This window comes from Artibeus jamaicensis, unplaced genomic scaffold, assembly GCF_021234435.1.
Source record: "Artibeus jamaicensis isolate MK-2021 breed Jamaican fruit bat unplaced genomic scaffold, CSHL_Jam_final scaffold_1019, whole genome shotgun sequence".
NCBI classification, from domain to species: domain Eukaryota; kingdom Metazoa; phylum Chordata; class Mammalia; order Chiroptera; family Phyllostomidae; genus Artibeus; species Artibeus jamaicensis.
In genome coordinates, this window is record NW_026522025.1 from 27,317,174 (window position 1) to 27,335,922 (window position 18,749).

Below are 18,749 nucleotides of genomic sequence, written 5' to 3' on the forward strand. Positions count from 1 at the left end.
TAATCCCTAAATTTACTGATTAACTAAAGCACTTCAATTCCATCCAGACCTCCTCACTTTGTTTTTTTTATTCTTCTTCAGTCCAGAAACTCTGTGGCTGTGGGAATTACTACGGAACCAAATTCCCAAATCCCTTCAGCAGTCTCCCTCCTAAAGAGATATATTATACCCTTCATGTAAATGCCAGGAAGGAAAATAATTGGCATCCTGTGGCCCTTTGAATGGACCCCTGGCTAGCACTAGGTGGTGTGATGGGTAAAGTGACCTGAAAGCAGGGGACCTGCCAGCTCGGGGCGCAGTGTAGTGAGAAAAGCAATTAGAATGCTCCTTGCCATTTCAGAAACAGGCAAACATCAATTGGCATAGAGTTTCAGGAAGCAGAATAAAAAGGAACCTACAAAACAAAAAGCCTTTCAAGGGGATGGAGGCACTGTGCTTCCAAATCACAAACGGATGATTATGATTACCCTTGGAACTTAAAAGGCCTGAATATGGAGAGAGTATGACTTCGCCTCTCCAATAGATTTGCCAATAGTCCACGTTTCCACTTGTCTCCATCCTCTACTTTTCAGAAGCAAAACGTGGTGCTCGTTGGTCAGAGCAAGTCATTGGATGTCCCCCTCCTCCACTAGCAAAAGCCTATTTCTCCAATATTCCACCCCCCTATTTCCAGTCAGGACCGAAGGTAACAAATCAGAGAAAATAAGAACACCAGTGCGGGGTTTACAGACTCCTGCAGCACCTGGGCTCACCCCGAAAGCAGTTGTTAACACCAATTTGGTTTTCTCATCTCCAAAATGTAACTTGTCACTATTCTATTTCCCAAGTTAATTCTGAAGATAAGCATATGGGAGAGTGATCTTTTAATACATGTAAAGATACCAATTACCTTATCTAATTTAGGTATTTGTTGCAAATGCTGTTGTTGATTATGGCTACATTTTTATTTTAATGACCTAAGTGCAGAATATGGTATTATAATGGTTAAACAAGTTATCTGCTAAGCCATTTAAGACTATTAATTTGAATAAGAAACCCTAAACTCAAGTTGAAATATTTTTTTAAAATTAGCCATACTATTATACTATTTAGTCAACAGAGATAGTGTTAAAAACATTTTAAAAAGGCAAAATTTGGCAAAATACAAAAAATGATGTATCTGCTAAAGAACGAGGATTAATCATAGTTTTTCTTTTTGTTTTTTGTTTTTTTTCCTGTAAAAAGCTTTGTTTCCATTTGGTCCGATGCATAGGAGAGGCCCCCAGGGTGAGTAGGAGGATGCCTGGTGGGTTCAGAGAGAGGCTCAGGCAAAAGCCAAACACCAGGGGAATGCAGAGAGGCCCCTCAAAGTCCTCTGGGCTCCAGAAGTTCCTAGTCATGTGCAAAGGTGACACCTTGGAAGAGATACTTACCCAGCCCAGACTGGGCCCCTCGGGCCAGGCTGCAGAGGTTAGTCAGGTGGTCACCCATCTTCTTGATGAGTTTCACCTTCTCATCCAGGAAGTGGTTCTCCAGGAAGTCACAGGAATGGGCATCTGTGCGGGTAGAACCCAGGGTATGCAGACCCCAAAGGGCCTGGTTCAGGTGTTTCTCCATGACCGTGACAGCTTCCATGGCATCCTAAGTTTTACTCCACTCCTTGTGGGAAGGCTTCTGCAGGTCCTGGGACAGAACGCCATCAACCATGCTGGTTTTTGCAGCTCCAAGAGACGCTGGGTGCCCTTGTGCTTCCTCTCAGCCAACTCACAGGAGAAGCGGCCCACGCTCTCCAGAGCCACCTCATCCGGGTAGAAATAGAAGACCAGAGAGAGGTAGGTGTAGGAGGCCACAGATGCAGGTTGACCAGGGGGTTGACAGCAGCCTCTACCTGGGTGGAATAATTCTGACAATTTTGGGAGCTCACGGTTGTTTGGCAATAGGAGTTAAGGTCAAGAAATGGTTTTGACTGGTCTCAAAGGCTGAGCATGGCTACCGTGGTTCTGAAGGTAAAAGCTGGAAGAAGGGGCATCCTGGGTCTGTTCCGTCCAGACACTGTCAAAGCAAGAGACAGATCTGGGAGACCACCGATGCCACTGCCAATAATAGGTTTTTTATTGGAAGAGAAAATTATTCATAAAAATAATAGACACTATTTCTCATAGTCTTACTCAAATTTCAGTGTGAATATTCTCTTATTTTTCTATTTTCAAAACATAATCCAGTAAATGTAATATATCCTAATTAATAGAATCTTAATAATTATATCAATATTACTGTCTTAATACATATAATTTTGAGTATCACAACACTATAATATTGAAACCAAGACATGTAATATCTATGGTGGAAAGGATAATGTTAATCTATTAAGACAATGTTTTAGTGTAATACTTCAGAAATTTAAAATTGTTTTATGTTAAAATAGTTTAGTATAATTTTTCTGGGGGCTTCATGCTATATAGAACTTTGATTTCTATGGTGACATAGGAAACATGAATGGATAATGTCTATTCCTGTGACAGGAAAAGTGCCACTGTTATAAACATATGGCTAGAATAGCATTTTTGGGTTCTAGTCCCAAATCTGCATCTGAACTTTCTGAGTGATCTTGAACAATGAACATCATCTGAAGAAATAAAGGAAACTCAGAAATGAATGCTGATTTTTTAGGAGAAACTTTCAGCAACAGAGTCTAGCACGCAACAAATCCACATTCCGCTGCTGATCCTTCTCAGCACCCTTTCCTCCAGCCCCACTGATCCCATCATTTCAAGAATAAAGGGATTAGTTTAATATGGATGCTTTTTATCATCACTGGAAATTGTACAAAAAAAAGTACAAACTAAATTGACTTTTTAGTCTCACCAACTAGATATTTGGAGACCTTTTTTTTTTTTTCCAAAAAAAAGTCACTTAACTAATTTTATTAGGGGTTTATGATATGTCCAAAATCACTCCACACCAGAGCAGTATAAAAAGAATATAGAGTGTGGCCCCCTGCTCTCTCCTGTTTATAGAGGTAAAATCAACATATAGAAAATAAATACCAACATCACTAAAAATATATGTATGTTCTTACCTCAGTATTGTAAATTGTGAATTTTGTAGGAATTCTGATGAAAGAGGTGGAATACAAGATGTGTTTTAATAATGAACAGAGCTTGGGACATATAATGCTTCTCTGGGATAAATAATATTGTCTTATATTTGTGTTATCCAGTATCTGCATAATGGGCTATTTGACCAGTAAAAGCAAAACAAAAGAATAATTGAAAGGGCTGCTGTTTCACCACGAAAGCTAGGTAAATCCCAGCAAACAAGTGTTCCACTTTTCCCTGCCCAGTGAAGTGTTAATAGATATCCCACTCAAATCCTAAATTCAAGTGGAGCATGAGGCTCTCCCCTCAGATTGCAACTGTGAAGATTACTGGGTTGGCGGAAAGAATCCATTCATCTCAGAGGGCCCTACAGTGATTGTAGCTGAGTTAAGACCCTAATATTGGGTTTAGGTATAAAGCTCACTGACTAACCCCAAGTAACTGAAATAGAAACCCAGTGTCTCAGAGGCTCATCTATTCTAAGCATTCTTTCCCTGAGTCTCCTTGGCTCTCCTGATGGCCCATGAGCTTTTTTGGAGTTTCTGACCAGCTCCAAATAGAACCACTGGAGGAAGAGAAAGTTGGTACAATTGACCTTGACAAAAAAAGATTTGAGAATATAGATGAGAACCATTCCATACCTAGTTCTATGAATTAACCATTTCACAGCTGAGGGAAATATGAGATCATTCTCATATTAGTAATCCAAAACCTAAATCACACAAAGAAAACTAAAATTGGATATTCTTCTTGAAACTCTAAGTTACTCTGTGTTGACAGTAAACTGTGACTATTCTAATGACAATGATAATTAGAGCTACCATTTATTAAGTTTATTGTACACCTTTCATTCTCTTATATACCTTTGTATATGTTTATCACATTTAATCCTTATAAAATCTATCCTAGGAAAATGGTCTTGTGCCCAGTTTAAAGATAAATGAGTTGCAAAACCTTAATTAATCAAATTTAACAAGCAGCAAGTGGCAGGGCAGGATTTGAACCTATATTTTTCTCTTTCCTCCCTTCATCCCTCCTTCCTCCCTTTCTTTCTTGAGGGAGAGAAACATCAATGTGTGAGAGAAACATTGACTGGTTGCTGGGGACCTGGCCCAAAACCCAGGCGTGCCCCTCATCTGGAACCAAACTGGCAACCTTTCAGTTCACAGGATGATGCCCAACCCACTCAGCCACACCAGTCGGGGCTGAAGCTATGTTTCTCTAAGGCCAACGGCCATGCTCTTTTTTTTTTTATGTACACTACCTTTCAGACAGTGCTGCCTCCACTGTCTAAAGATGCTTTTATTTAATATACTCAGGTATACCAGAAATATGACTGAGTTGACAGTTTTATTGCATGTATGTACATTAACATCAACCAATACTTATTATTTAGTCCCATGTAGTCAATGAATGTTTTGCAAGCAGATGGGCTACAGATTCAGAAAAAATCAATGAATATTTGACTAAGCAAGTGAATTATAAAGAGTAAAAGCATTATATGTGCTTTTTCTTGGGAGTAAAGGGAAAGCTATAGTGTTAATAAAACAGGCTCAATGCTAATGATTTAGAGCCCCCTAAAGTCGAAATCAATCTGACTCTAAGGTCTTGCTCATTCCATAAACTTATTTCTCAACGGAGTTTCTTAATTTTGACATTCAAAATATAGAATCCTATCATGGCTTTTTACTTTTAGATTCAAGGCCAGTTTACTTCCTAATCTCTTCTCATTTATTATTCACTTTCATATAAGGTTCACTTTGCCTTGTTTTCACATTCTTTATGTTCTGACACACTCTGTAACAGCCTGTTCTCATTGCCTAGAAGATGTCACATTGATCTCATCTTTTCTTCCATGTGTCTATCAAATCTTCACTGTTTCCAGCTTCCAGAATCTGTAGTTCTGATTTTGCCCAGAGCTTTCTCAATTAATTAAATATAAAACATTGAAATACTTCTATGGAAATCATCTTTCCTCTCTAGCCAAAGGCATTACCAGTGGTAAAATGTATTTATTTTGTTGTAACAGAAGTTTCAACTGTTAGATTGTACTTTCTATTGATTTTTTTTTCTGGTTAGAGTAGAAATGCTATTGTAGAAAATTTCTAAATATCAAAACAAACAAGAAAATAAAAGCCATTGTTTATGCCAACACCTTAAAAAAGCTTTGTTAACATTCTGTTATATTTTCCAGTCTTTTTTGTAATACGTGAAATTGTGTTTTAACTTAAACTTTCCCTGCCTTGGTATATTTTTATTTTGCTTTGTTTTTCCTAAAATGAAGCCCTCTAAGAGTTAGGCTCACCACATTCTGGGTTCATAACAGCCAAGTAGTCAATAAGAGGGTTGACCATGAACAGTTTGGCTTGGAGATGCATTGTCTCATAGACGTCTAGAAGAATTGCTATTTCTGGGCTTATTTACAAACACTTCACTCCAGTACAGTCTGGGTGCAACTCCTGGGCAATCCTCCTCTTACTTTCATCATATGTTAGCTTCTTGTAAATTAAAACCACTCTGTTTTATTTTACAGAAGCTAGAAAAATATATTAATATGAAATTATATAAAGCATGGCATTATAAAATAATACAGCTCTCTTAATTTCTAAATTAAATTGTATATCTAAAAATGATTTTATATTTATGTGATATAAATGCCCCTGTGTTTTTTTTCTACCCTGTTCATGGGCCCATCTTAACTGTATGAAAGAAGAAATTTCTTGTTCAACTTATACTTTTTAGATATCTTGCCTTTTTTGGTCCCCCCGCTCATTTTATCATGGACTCATCAGTTTCTACCTATGAACTTACATTGTCTGAAAACTTAGTTGTTCGCCATGTGACTAACTGGGTCAGTTTCAGGGTTCACATTTTTATCATTTGGCATATTAAGAAGAAATTGGCTCTTAATTGCTATGCATCTCATTTCTTATACCTTCTAAAAATGTTTGATTATTCCACTCAGGTTTATACATTTATCCAGTTTAGCTTTGTTTGCTAATCAAACTTCTAAAGAAACTAACCAGCTTTTCACCAAAATGTATTAACATGTTACCTCATAGGAGAAACAGCTTTATAGTCTTACTGAACACCTTTTCACAATTCCCCTGATAAAAAGTGTATTCTCAGCACCCAACACATAGCATATCGTCGTTAGCTATTTGTAAATGAATACTAATATTCTTTGAGGTACCAAAACATATTTCCACGCAAAAAAGACAACCAATTTAGGAAGGCTAAAGATTTTCACAGTTTGGAAAATATGGATAAACCTTTTTTTTTTCACAGACAAAAAATATATGTATTTCCTTAAATGCTATCTATGAACCCCTTGCCTATGAAATTCAAATTTCTCATACCTTTTTTTTCTCACACACCACCTAAAAGAGGTATCAGAGACTAAGTTAAACCCAGAGTGTAGGAAGAACTACTGGAAAGAATGTTGATGCATTTGTAGTGTAGATTTTACAGGCAACAGTAAAGGAGCCGAAGTATCAGCACTGTCACTGATGAGCCTGGGAACTGAACAGCTGTGGGTGTTGAGGTTCCCTAGGCAAGGAGGGCTCAAGACGACCAACGAGACGTGTCAGGACAATCAAGACTCCACAATATTTTAAACTGCAGACATTCTGCATCCGTGCAGATTCTGCCAGCAAGAGGCCTGTATTTTATTGAAGTCTAAACTAATTCCCCTTGTTTTATGCTACTGAATGGTTCATTTGCTTTGGAAGCCTCAGGGGGTAAAGGTGAGGGAAACAAATTAAGTCAAAACTGCAAAAACTTGTTAAATCTGGGCAAGGTGTGTCTAGCTCTCTTATTGTTATATGATACGCTGGGAGAAAAAAAAATCGGTGGGAATTCCACCCTGACTGACTCCATAACAACTTGCAACTGATTAAGTCAACCTTTGAAACAGGCATTAAAAACACAGGAAAAAAATCTGACTCAGTACGCAATAGCATAAACCAGTCATTGTTTCATTTTCTGGAAACTGTGTTGGCACCAGGATGAGTAGATGAAAACACTCCAAGAATAACAAAGACTTTTCTGAAAATCAGTTAAGTTTACTGATTAATGAAGAGCCAGACTTTGATGTTAAGAACCTGATGTGCAGTGATTGTGAGCATGGCCCTCCATAAAGGCTGCCACTTCGGAGTTCCAAGGAGGGACTCCTACTTGTGCTGAGAGAGAGGGGGCAGAGAAATATTTATGATTTTTGCACCGCCCAACACGCACAGAAATATACCCTCACCTAATCCCTCTCTATAAAACTTAATATTTGTGTTAAAATATTAACACAAACTGGGATTTCACAAGTTGTAAATTGGGAAATCTCAGGCATGAAATTCTACATCTATTAAATATACAGCGGTTTAGTAGGCTGGTGACTGTGGCAGGCTTAGTGATTTTTTCGCTTTTTCTGGCAGCAGATGATACAAAATCATAGGGAATCCATATCTCTCAAACCAAAGAACAGCTTCCCAGTCATTTGTGGCATCATTAGCAATGTTGTTGTATCCCTTCAGGACAAAACACATAAATGTTCTCCTGTCACTTACAATTGTGTCAAGGAGAAAGCCAAAATAAATTTGCAAAGTCATGCACGAGCTCAGTTTTTGGAAGGAAAAAAATCTCCCTTTGAAGGAAATAAAATCAATCCCCAGCTCAAATTAAATTTTGACTACTCTGTGAAGCTTCAGTACACAGTTTCCAATAACAATCAGCACTTCGGACTTAACCTGCAGGCAAATAATGTTTCATTTAAAACAAATTGAATGAGGATCACTGACTGAGAAAGTTTTGATGCTATTTTGTCATTAAAGTTAAATCATGCTATTATTGGCTCAGCCACGAACATCTCAATCCTCTCTCCCTTTTTTTCTCCCCACATGTATGAGGGGCCCTTTACCTGGCAAGGCTTGTGGCTTCATCTTAGTTAAACCTTGTCAGGCAAATGTATCATAAGTGTAGCCTGAAGACTTTGGTCTCATGCAAAATTTAGCTTAAATTCTACTGGCATGAAATACTTCATTATGCAAAAACCTTCTGTTTGGTTTGCTGACATTCTTCTTAGTAGGCTCTCATGGTGATTCATTATCGTGGGATATAGATTTCCAAGTATCATCTTTGTATTGATTTTTATATCTTTAATAACCACTCCACAGAAGATGGCTCCACTGGTGTCATTGATCGCATCAAAAATTCAAGGCTTACAGAAATACTAGAGGGCTAATTGGTAGCAGAACATTTCAGACTTAATTTTAATGCAGTCTTAATCTTCTGCATTAAACCCACCTGAAGGTTTCCTCTTGGAGTAGACAAGGGGAAATTTAGTGCTTCATTGAAAAGCACCTGATGAGAGCATGCAACAACATCGCAATACATGGACGTCATACTTGGAAAATGTCATGAAACAAACCTTCAGAAAATGGGAGCGATCCTTTCATCTGGAGCCAGCATTGCTGGGATGCCTCTTGCTTTTCCTATCACTTGTGGCTCCACCAAGCCAGGCTTTGCTCATAGGTTTTAGAGCTAAGACTGTGGGGAAAAAATCACCCTAATTCTAAAGCATCTGCCACTCTGGGATTTGCTAGTTTTCCAGTCTAACAAAGGAAGGGATCCCTGTGCACAGACTCAGAGTGAACATCTGTGTGTGTAAGTGCTTTTAAACAACACATTCAGGATGGCTGGTGCAGGGCCGGCAAGTCTGGAGACCAGTGTCTGACCAGGTGCATCACCCTCTGACTCTTTCCTGCTAGCCCCTTGTTCACTGAATAGAATATCCAGATCTGCTTTAAGTAGTTAGAAACCTAACCAAAAGGGAGAAGCAGGTACTTTGTGCAAACATTCAGAGTAACTTGATTATAAAGTCAGAATGGATAAAAATAACTATGGGTTTATAGTATTCTTTCCAAAAACTTTTCGTGAACCTACTCTGTGCCAGTCACTGTATCAAAGCACAGTAACAGGTGTAGCCTTATATCTGTCCTGAAGAATCTCACTTTCATTTCAGAAGGTTGTGGATGGAAGGTGGAAAGGAGACTGGGACATATTTGATAACAAACTGGCTGGAAGAATGTCCAAGGATGTGGGCTTCAGAACTGGCTTATAAATAATGTCTATGGGGCCACTTTATAATGGAGCCAGAGCTGCCTTGCATGTTTCCTGCCTCAAATCTTTGGATGTTAAAACAGGGCAAAGTAACCTTTGGATGGGAACTAAGCAATTTGGTGTCCCAAAAATCTGTTTGCAAAGGTAACAAGAAAGCAGATATTATGACTTTTGGGCTGATGACTACCAGACTAAAAATTTAAAACATTGTTTAGAGTTAACATTACTAAGTTGTCAACTTTACCAGTAGAAATTCTTTTCTTCTGATGATATAATTAGTCTCTCCCCTTCTCATAAGTACTTATGACCTTTGTCTCCTAATTGGAACATTATTTGGGCTTCTGTCTGAATTAGTGATTCCCAAATACTTATTCTTATAGATCTCAAATAAATATGTTTTTGCCTCTTATTTTGAAAGACCTTTTTATTTTTAAGTTAACAAGCCAAACCTTAATTTTTTTCTGCCTCTAACATTGTGCTGTGTGGCACTCAGTAGATTACTGCCTCACTGAAAAATGGTGACATTTAAAAATTTCCTCCTCATGATAATAAAATGTTGCAATGCATGCAAAGCTCAGTATTGAGCATGTTAGTTATGCACCCAGAAGACATGTTACCTGTTAGAAGACAAAAAAAGGGGGAAACTGTGTGTTCATGTATGTTTCTCCTTGTAGAAGTTGAGGAGGTCTTTTATGAAAAGGTAGAAAAGGGGAAGACATAAATATATATATATTATGATTTGGGGGGCAAATTTTAGAGCAAAGAGCTAAACATATATGCCAACTCAGCATTATAGCATAATATAGCATAATATAGCAATATATAGCATTATAGCATTATAGCATGTAGCATAAAACATTGGATCTAGAGTTTTTAAGATATTTGGAGTTAAAGAGAAACTTTAGAAAAACTGGAAAAATGCAGGGATGAATCGAGACAGAGGCCATGTTGACAGAAAGGCCAGAGTGAATTCTTGGTGTTTAGCATGTAGGTACTTGAATATTGGGATTCAAATTATTCTTAAATTATTAGAAATTATAGTTGCAAGTTCCAAAGTTTCTCATTTTGAAAGTAGATGTAATAATCTAATAAACAAAATAATAAATATGTAAGGATCTACATATTTAAGGATTTACAATTCATGTAACTATGAATGTAGTCTTAAAATTTATCACTAAGATTATCTTCAAAATGTTACAATATAAGTGTGGATGTCAAATAACTTACATAGAACATGGTATTTAAAGAAATGACAAACACTGTATGGTGCAATTTTTTGGAAGTCATTATTCTTTTTGAATAGTTATTTGCTTCACAAAATTTAGTCATGTACCTGGTCCATAAATACCTATTTGTCGATGAAATTCAATTTGAAGTTTTATTGCAACTCCTTTCCTAAACAGGCTACAGCTTTTAACCTAAGAGAGCAGTGTAAGGAATTTCATTATAGATGTTTTTATTTTATCATTCTGTCTCTACCTGTGAAGCTTCCATCCCACAAAATATTTTCTGAGAATACAGTTTCTCAAAGAATTCATCACCCCATTTCTCTGCCTTCTCCCTTTGCATTTCATTCTCTTCCTCCTTTGCTTTCTTCCTCCTTTTCCTTTTTTGCTATCTTTGGTTCTTTTTCAAAGTTTTTACTGCTTTTTCTTCACTTCATTTCCCTGCCTCTTCTCCCTTCATTGTTTCCTCTTTCCTTTATCATGTTATTACCTAAACTGAAACCCAATACACAGAAGGATAAGTTTGATTCAAATGGATATTTTAAATGATCCACGGACTCCCTGAATATGAGGCTAAATCCATTTCCCATCTGTTAAAAGGAAGGATTACGACATGAAAGGGAACAAAAATTGTCCTAAATGAAGATGCTACGTAAGTGCAGGGAGGATAATTTTTCAAGTGCTGAAAAGTTTTATTGTTTTCTTAAGCTTTACCTTTATTATTCTTCAGTATAAGAGGAACTATTAAGGTTGTCTGTAGTCCTCAATATAGAAAAAAGTTAGTTTTTCTCAATAGGTGGTATGGAATCGGATCATTAATTTTTTACTTTTTATTGTTAAAATTGCAAACATACTACGAAAATACAGGTCTTGACTCTTAATACACTAGAAAAATAGTTAGACATTTAATATTAACCAGCTTATTGTTTCTAATTTTTTCTTTTTAAAAATAATATGTATTTCTTACCAGGGAATTGAGTTTTTACATAGTAATTCAATATTAGTATTGATAAGTTGATGATCGATCAATAAGCAAAAAAGTGGAATATAAAATTTCACTAACAAAAATATATGTATTTAATTTTCCTTTTTATTAAATTTCTTTCATAACTGCAAAAACTACAAAAGTGAGAGCTAACCAAGATTTCCAGCCAAATGAATCTTAAAAATTGAGTTTGTATATAAAGTAGCCAAGAGAAGAAATATGAAAATTTCGGTATTTCCAAGGCAGTCTCTTTCCAGGGCTTTTTCCTTCTGAGCACGGCTGGTAGATTCTGCAAATGGAGGCCCCACGTCATCCCACAGAGGGGGCCGCCTCTGCAGTCATTACTGATTCCACCCTGGAGAGCATACACAGATGCCTTTCAATTTGCCATGATAGAATTTATGTATTGTAACTCCATGCTATAAACTGAATAGCCAATGGACAAAACTGGCATCCTAACTTTTGGTTACACACTAATATTAAATGCCACATCTTACACAACTGCAATGCTTTTACTGGTAAGATCTTGAATGCTTACAAAGATCCAATGTGAGAAATATTTATCATCTTTATTATACAAGATGGCAAAACTGAGAATCAGATTTAAAAAAAACACCTATGTTGCCCAAATGTACAAAATAATAATTATTCCACATAGACTTTCTTCCTGTTTGGTAAATATCAATGCCCTGCACGATAGCAGTTTGGCAATGGTTAGTAAGTGTTTTTGTTTCATTATGTTTTATTCACTGTAGTAAGCACATTTAATGTGAGATCTAGCCTCTCAACATAGTTTTAAGTGTACAATGAAGTTTGGTTAACTACAGGCAGAATGTTGCACAGTAGAACTCTGTAATGTATTCATCTTCCATAACTAAAATCCAACAGAATCTGTGTATTTCACATGTCTCCCCCACAGATTGGGTATGCCTGTTGGGGTTTGGAGAGTCACTTATTTTATAAACACTGACCAAAATGATCAGAAACAGGACTAGAAAATTTTTATCTCCTGGTCCCTACTAACCAGACTCCACATCTAACCAAGCAAAAGACATGTACAGGCAGTGCTATAAGCAACATTTCCTTGCTCTAAGTCTTTGCCGCAAAATTACTGGAATTTTTGCCACTTTGGGACCATCTATCCCACGTGCCTCCATCAGGCGTGCATTTTATACCCAGTGTAAGAAACAGCAGCCCTCGTGCGGATGTGGGGCAGCATACGGTCAGGGTTTCGGTGAGTGAATACTTGCACCTGGCAATCAAATATCAGCACAGGCAGCCCCTCCTGCTCCCCCAGGGCAGCATCCACCTAACGGGACTGGAAGAGCTGCCAGACCCAACTCGATCCAGATGTCTCCTCCATCTCCTCCTCTTTCTCATGCAACCTTCATCGTTTCCTTTGTCCTTTGGCGATATTTTAAAGAAGTAAGGGAGCCCAGAAAATAAAACTAAGTATGTTTTTATAGTAAAGCAAACACATCACCCATTGAGCACTTAAAGCTTTTAAAAAACTTAGTTTCTTCTAGTTTTTTAAAAGGCTCTGTTTTCATTATGTTTTTAAAGATCATGTCAGATTTTTATAGTCACCTTTGACTGAAGATGGAGAGGAGTGTCTTTCATGGCTTAATTTTCAGATTGGCCAAGGCAATATTTTAGAAAGTCCCACTTCAGAGGCCGTGGAGTGTCAGCAATGGCCCAGCACCTGCACCAGTTCTGACTTTGACACACACAGTGCTGTCCTTTCATTGTGTCCTACACTGAAATCCAGTGGGTCGCTTGGGGTAGCTCCTAGTAAAGGATCTTGTTTTATCTTTTCAAAACACTTTTTCCCCCTCAGGCATGCCATGTAATCTCTTTGTACTTTAATGTCTATACATATAAACTTTAGAGAGATGAAAAGATAAAATGTTGTAAATGTGTTGAGAGCTTCTGATCACTCTGAAGCAGTAATTAATCATTCAAAATCTCCCATATAAAGATAGAGTTATAAAATGGGCCCAAACAGGGGTGGGGGAAGGACCTGGCCAGGAATGAAAGAGTAAAATAAAACTTAAAGCTAGCTAGTAAACATGAATTCTTTAAAGCAGAAATAAGTAGATGATAGAAAAACAACAGCAACAACAACAAAAAAAGAAAATAGGGAGGAAGAAAGGAAGGAAAAAGAAGACAGAGAGAAAGAAGAATAAAAGGAAGAGTTAGCTTTATTAGTCCATGACTGTCATTCTCAGTATGTGGACAAAAATGCCCACTTAGAAGCAAACTTAAAGTGATAAGAGATGGTAGCTTCTGGTGATTGATTATTTTCTGTAAAATCTACAGATGTGGCGATTGACTTAAAGTTATCAGGTAGCACAAGTCTGTCTTACTCTTAATTATTCTGTTACTAGAAATAAGCCTTGTTCATATTAATAACCCCTTGCTCCTGTATCATTCACACTTTAAATATCTGACTTCTATGACTTTCTAGTTAAGTCAGGATAACTGAGAAAGCTATCCATATTCTGAAAAAAAAGTTGTGATGTTTATTTTATTAAAAAATACCATTTGTCTGTGAGGGCAGGCTAAAAAAAATTGACATAGAAAAACAAAACAAATTATATAAGCTTTATATAAAAATCATAATCCTTGTCTTCAAATGTGTATGCAGCAGGGAGAGAGTTGGTACCAGACAGACATGGGTAGGACTCTAAGCCCCTGATTTAGGGGCTGCACTCCTGCTCCCTCTGAAGCTTAATTTCCTTCTCAGTAGCACGGATGTAATAATTTTTGTGACGTTTCAATCAGGCAAAACAATGTACACAAAACACTTGGTATTTGGTCACCTCTTGTTAAATGTTATTTCTCCTCACTAATCTTTTTCTCTTTTAAACATTTCTACTCCTTTTTTAAACGATGATTCCCCAAACTCAGAACTGTCGTCACAAAGCTGTTCTGGACGCAGCCCAGGAGACCCAGACCAGCAGCTCTGGCCTGACTTCACAGCAGGAGAGGTGCCTCTCCAGCCTCTTCCCCATCTCACTGACTGCAAAGCTGTTGGGAACAACGGCGTCCTGCTTTTATTTGTCATGGACTCTCTTCTTTGAGACAGTTACCCAAGTTAGTCAGTAAAATGTATAGACAACAAATGAACCAGAAATGCAGTAATGGGCTGCACACTCGGCCCTGAACTGCTTACTTCTTGAGGTGCTGCTGAGGCTGTATAAAGAGATTGATGTGTGTGAAAAGTTTCATCTCTCTGCAGACAAACATCCTTCATGCCATTATTTATTACCAATAAGAACTGCTCTCATTAAAGAAAACTGTATTGAAGCCAACTTTAAACACATTTCTCAAATTTGTCCTAACAATATGGAAGGTGAAAAGGGTTTCTTTTCTTTTTTCCTTTCTCTCTCTCTCTCTCTCTCCCCCCCTCTCCAAGCAACCAAAATAAACCCTACATATGTCCCTATATATAAAGAAAAAGACTCTCACACACACATACAACCAAATTAGTAGTATGTGCCATCAGGAAATCTTGAAATGATTGATATTTAAAGTATTGGCATCTCCTGTGGAAGCTTCCATCAAGAACAGATTTATAACAGTTGCATTCTTCCTTGTTTTCCTTTCCCACAAACATGTAATACAAACCCCGAAGAATCCTGCTAGCTGGCTTTCTTTTTCTCCATTCAGTGCCTTCCCCTTGTCTCCCTACCTCTCCTCATTATCCAGCCCCACTTTGGACACATGCTCCATCCTCCCCCACCCCTATCTCAAGTGGTGTGAAAATAGAAAAGCAGCTGAGTATCTGGGCAGCCTATCAGTTTGCTGAGGTTCATTTTAGCTAATCCAGACATCCCACACAGCAGGGGGGAAACTGCTGTATCTAGTGAAACAAGAGCATGAATAATTAAAACTCTGTTATTAATGAACTTCCAGTCGTTATGTAAATGAAACTGATTTCAAGACTAATTTGTCAGCCTGAATTCTTTTTCTGTTCTCCTTTTGTCTAGGACAAGAACTCATCATAATGGCCTTGATAATAAAACACTAGTAGACATGCTGTGTGCAGTGCCCATCTGAGTTAGAGCCTTTAGCGTGGTTAATTGATACAGTTACTCCAGAACAAGTCTATAAGGCATTTTGTATGCCTTTAAGTTTTAAAAGCCGCTCTTTTCCCCTTTGACAAGGCTGCCTATTCTTCGCACATACCTCATTATCATTTACCTTTACATGAGGGGCGGCATACAATTACTGCCTGGCAAATTGTTTCTTTTGCAATATCCATGATGTTCAAAGACAGCAGAGTTCAAAAAGGTCCAGGGGAAGGGAAACCCCTCGTGTTCTGAGAATGACGAATAGCCAACAGGGAAAGAAAAGGAAAGAAAAAGGAACACTTGACAAAGCGCAAGACCACGAAGTACCAGTCGCCCGCGGTCCCACCATCAAGTGTCACTCATGCTATTGGTGGCATTGTCCAAGTGATACCCTCGTGTCTGCGCTCACACATTTCAGCTACATTGTTGGGATCCACTGTATTGTTCGTGAGATCATTCACTATTACGGTGCAGCTCTGAATACTACAATCTGATTTCCTAGACTTACAAATATTTTACAAGACACAAAAGCAATAATTCCTTCAACAGAAAGCTGTTGTTCAGCAGTTAACTCATTGAGAATTTACTGAGCTGGGATCTTTAGATTTGAATTTTGAAAATGTTTCTATATTATTTTTAAGGAAATGTATAAACTAGGTCTCAGAAATTAATTAGTATTTTTGATTATTTGGCACGTGATTTTACTTCTAAAAGGCAAAGTATAAATAACATACAGATTTACTCCTATTTTGTCTGTTACATTAAAATAATTTTGCTCCGTGTTTTTAGAAAGAGAGAACAAAAGTTCAGAAAAATCCTGAAGCTTTTAAACAGCAGATGCTAATAACATGGTTCTTGTTCATCTAGTAAATCGTTTTCATTAATGGAATCTTGCTTCACAATAATATAGAGCACTAAAAAACTTTCTAGGTCCCCCAAATTTTGGTGCACTAGCTCCTACAAGGTTTCAGATTCTTGTACTGGTATCTGTAGTTCCTTTGTACCGTTGAAATTAGATAAGTGTTCTTGGCATTGCTTAGGTTTGCTATCTTTTGTTATTTTTTTAACAGCACCAAGGAATAAATAGTACCCTAATCACAGCACATATCAGCATCTACTGAAATACTATCCTCAGTCCCTCAGGGATCAGTTATTATGAACCCGGAAAGCATTTTTCAGTCACCAAATATGTGGCAGACAATGGGCTCAGCAATGGAAGTACACATTTGAAAAGGAAACAAGCAATTTCTAAAAGGAGGAGAAAGGTCAATTAACCCATATGTGAAAAGTTACTACAGGTGCTCCTGGACTTATAGTGGGGTTTTGTCCACATAAACCCATTGTAATTTTAAAGTATTGTTAAGTCAAAAATGCATCGAATACACCTAACCTACTGAACATCATAGCTTGGTCTAGCCTACCTTAAATGTGCTCATATCACAATATACAGAAAATTCTGGCAAGACCGTACACTGTGGAGTATTGATTGTTTACCCTCGGGACTGTGGCTTTCTGTCACTGGCCAGCATCGTGAGAAAGTATCATACCTAGAGCTACCTTTAGAAAAAATCAAAATTCAAATTCTGAAGTACTAGTCCTACCAGAAAATCACAAGTCAAACCATTAAAAGTCCAGGACAATCTATTGTGTATATCTATTTCCATGGATATATAGTGTACAAAAATGGGTCAACTGTCAGAGAAGCATTCTACAAGTAATTTGCAGGAAGCCAGAGACTCAGTGCCTCAGAGAAGTCTGTCCTTTTTACTTTGTCTTATAGCAAAAATATTATCTAGCCCAAGGCACTCTCAGTGGTATCAATCCTATGTGCCTGGTTACAATTCGATTCCTTTTCTCCTGGATGCATTATGTAAAAATCTATGCCTCAATTTCCCAGGCAGCTAAAGGCATACAGTTATTCCAAAACCTGTCTGATTGTCACAATTTCACAGTATAGCCTAGAGGTGTAGGTTAAGTTCCATTTCTCCAGAACTTAACGGAACCTGTGGCATCACAGCAGGAACAGCACAATTTGATGTCTAACAGGGCCCAGCATCACCCTTCTAGATGGACTGCCCCACACATATCTGTCAGGCTTGCCTTAGAGAGGTTTCGCTTCTCACTGTGCTTATGCCAGACCTTGCCCAAACCACTGACCATTCTCTAATTGTGATAGCCCCTGGGATTCCTCTAAGCCAATCTAAACCTAATATTAAAAGACAAAAGCAGCCCAGTGATAAGTTCAAAGTAGGTGATGACATTTATCACCTACACACAGACATGTGTACACATGCATACCATGTCTTCCAACTTCTGATTGATAATGGGGCTCATGAGGCTAGCAAATCTGTTCTTTCTCATTCCTAGCCAACTACAGCAGAAGTCATCAAAATATGTATTCTGAAATTAAAATCACTTAAACTATGTTGCTTCTTTGTAAAGTTAAAGGGAAAACACCCATAAGTAATAGAAATCAATTATTATATATTCCCAGGCCTGTTCTTATAAGCTGGAGAGGTAATCAATCACTCCAGAGACTTCTACAAGGTAATTACTGTTTATTCTTTAATGATAATACCATCTTCCTCTTCTTCCTTCACACCAGCCTCTTGCAGCTGCCGCCTTGCAGGAAGCAAGTAAGCTGCAGTTAAAAAGAAAAGGAAAGAAAAGAAAAAAAAAAAAGACTGGAAGAAAGTTGGTGTTCTGAATAAAGATAGCTGAACCTCATCCCTTTGTGTGACCTGAGGCTATGGTACTTTATGGCCCATGCTGCAGATACACATCATAACTGCTTTTCAGTAATAATTGCGGCCATGGCTTTGAGAGGGGGCACTGCTGCACAGGGAAATTAATGAGAAATATCTTTCTTGTGGATTTTAGTCACATAAAATAATATAGTTTGAAAATAATAAGCAGCTGCAAAAGAACATGGACCAATTAAGAATTTAAAACAAGTTGTATCCAACTAAATCTCTTTCCCCTCTTAAAAAGAAGAGGGAAATGATTAAGAGTCAAAATAAATGCTGCTGCTATTATCAAGAACCAAAAGCACTAACCAAGAGATTTCACAGTGCTTCAGTCAGAGCTGGGCTAATGAATATAAGTTACCTTAGCTGGTTTTAGCTGACTTTGAAATTAAAGTTCCAAACCCTAGCATGCAGGGAGAGCTGGACTTGAACAAAATGGACTTAATAAACTCCATTGTGTGATTAGATCCCTAGTGAGATTTCCTGCCCATCCATGACCAATTGGTATTATTTTTTCAGTGACTGGT

The 18,749-nt window shown here is 37.6% G+C and overlaps 1 pseudogene; it reads right to left on the reverse strand.

Moving 5' to 3' along the window:
- Nucleotides 1-1,371: 1,371 nt before the first annotated feature.
- On the reverse strand, nt 1,372-15,595 carry LOC119063060 (ferritin light chain-like; annotated as a pseudogene).
- Between the last annotated feature and the right edge of the window lie 3,154 nt (nt 15,596-18,749).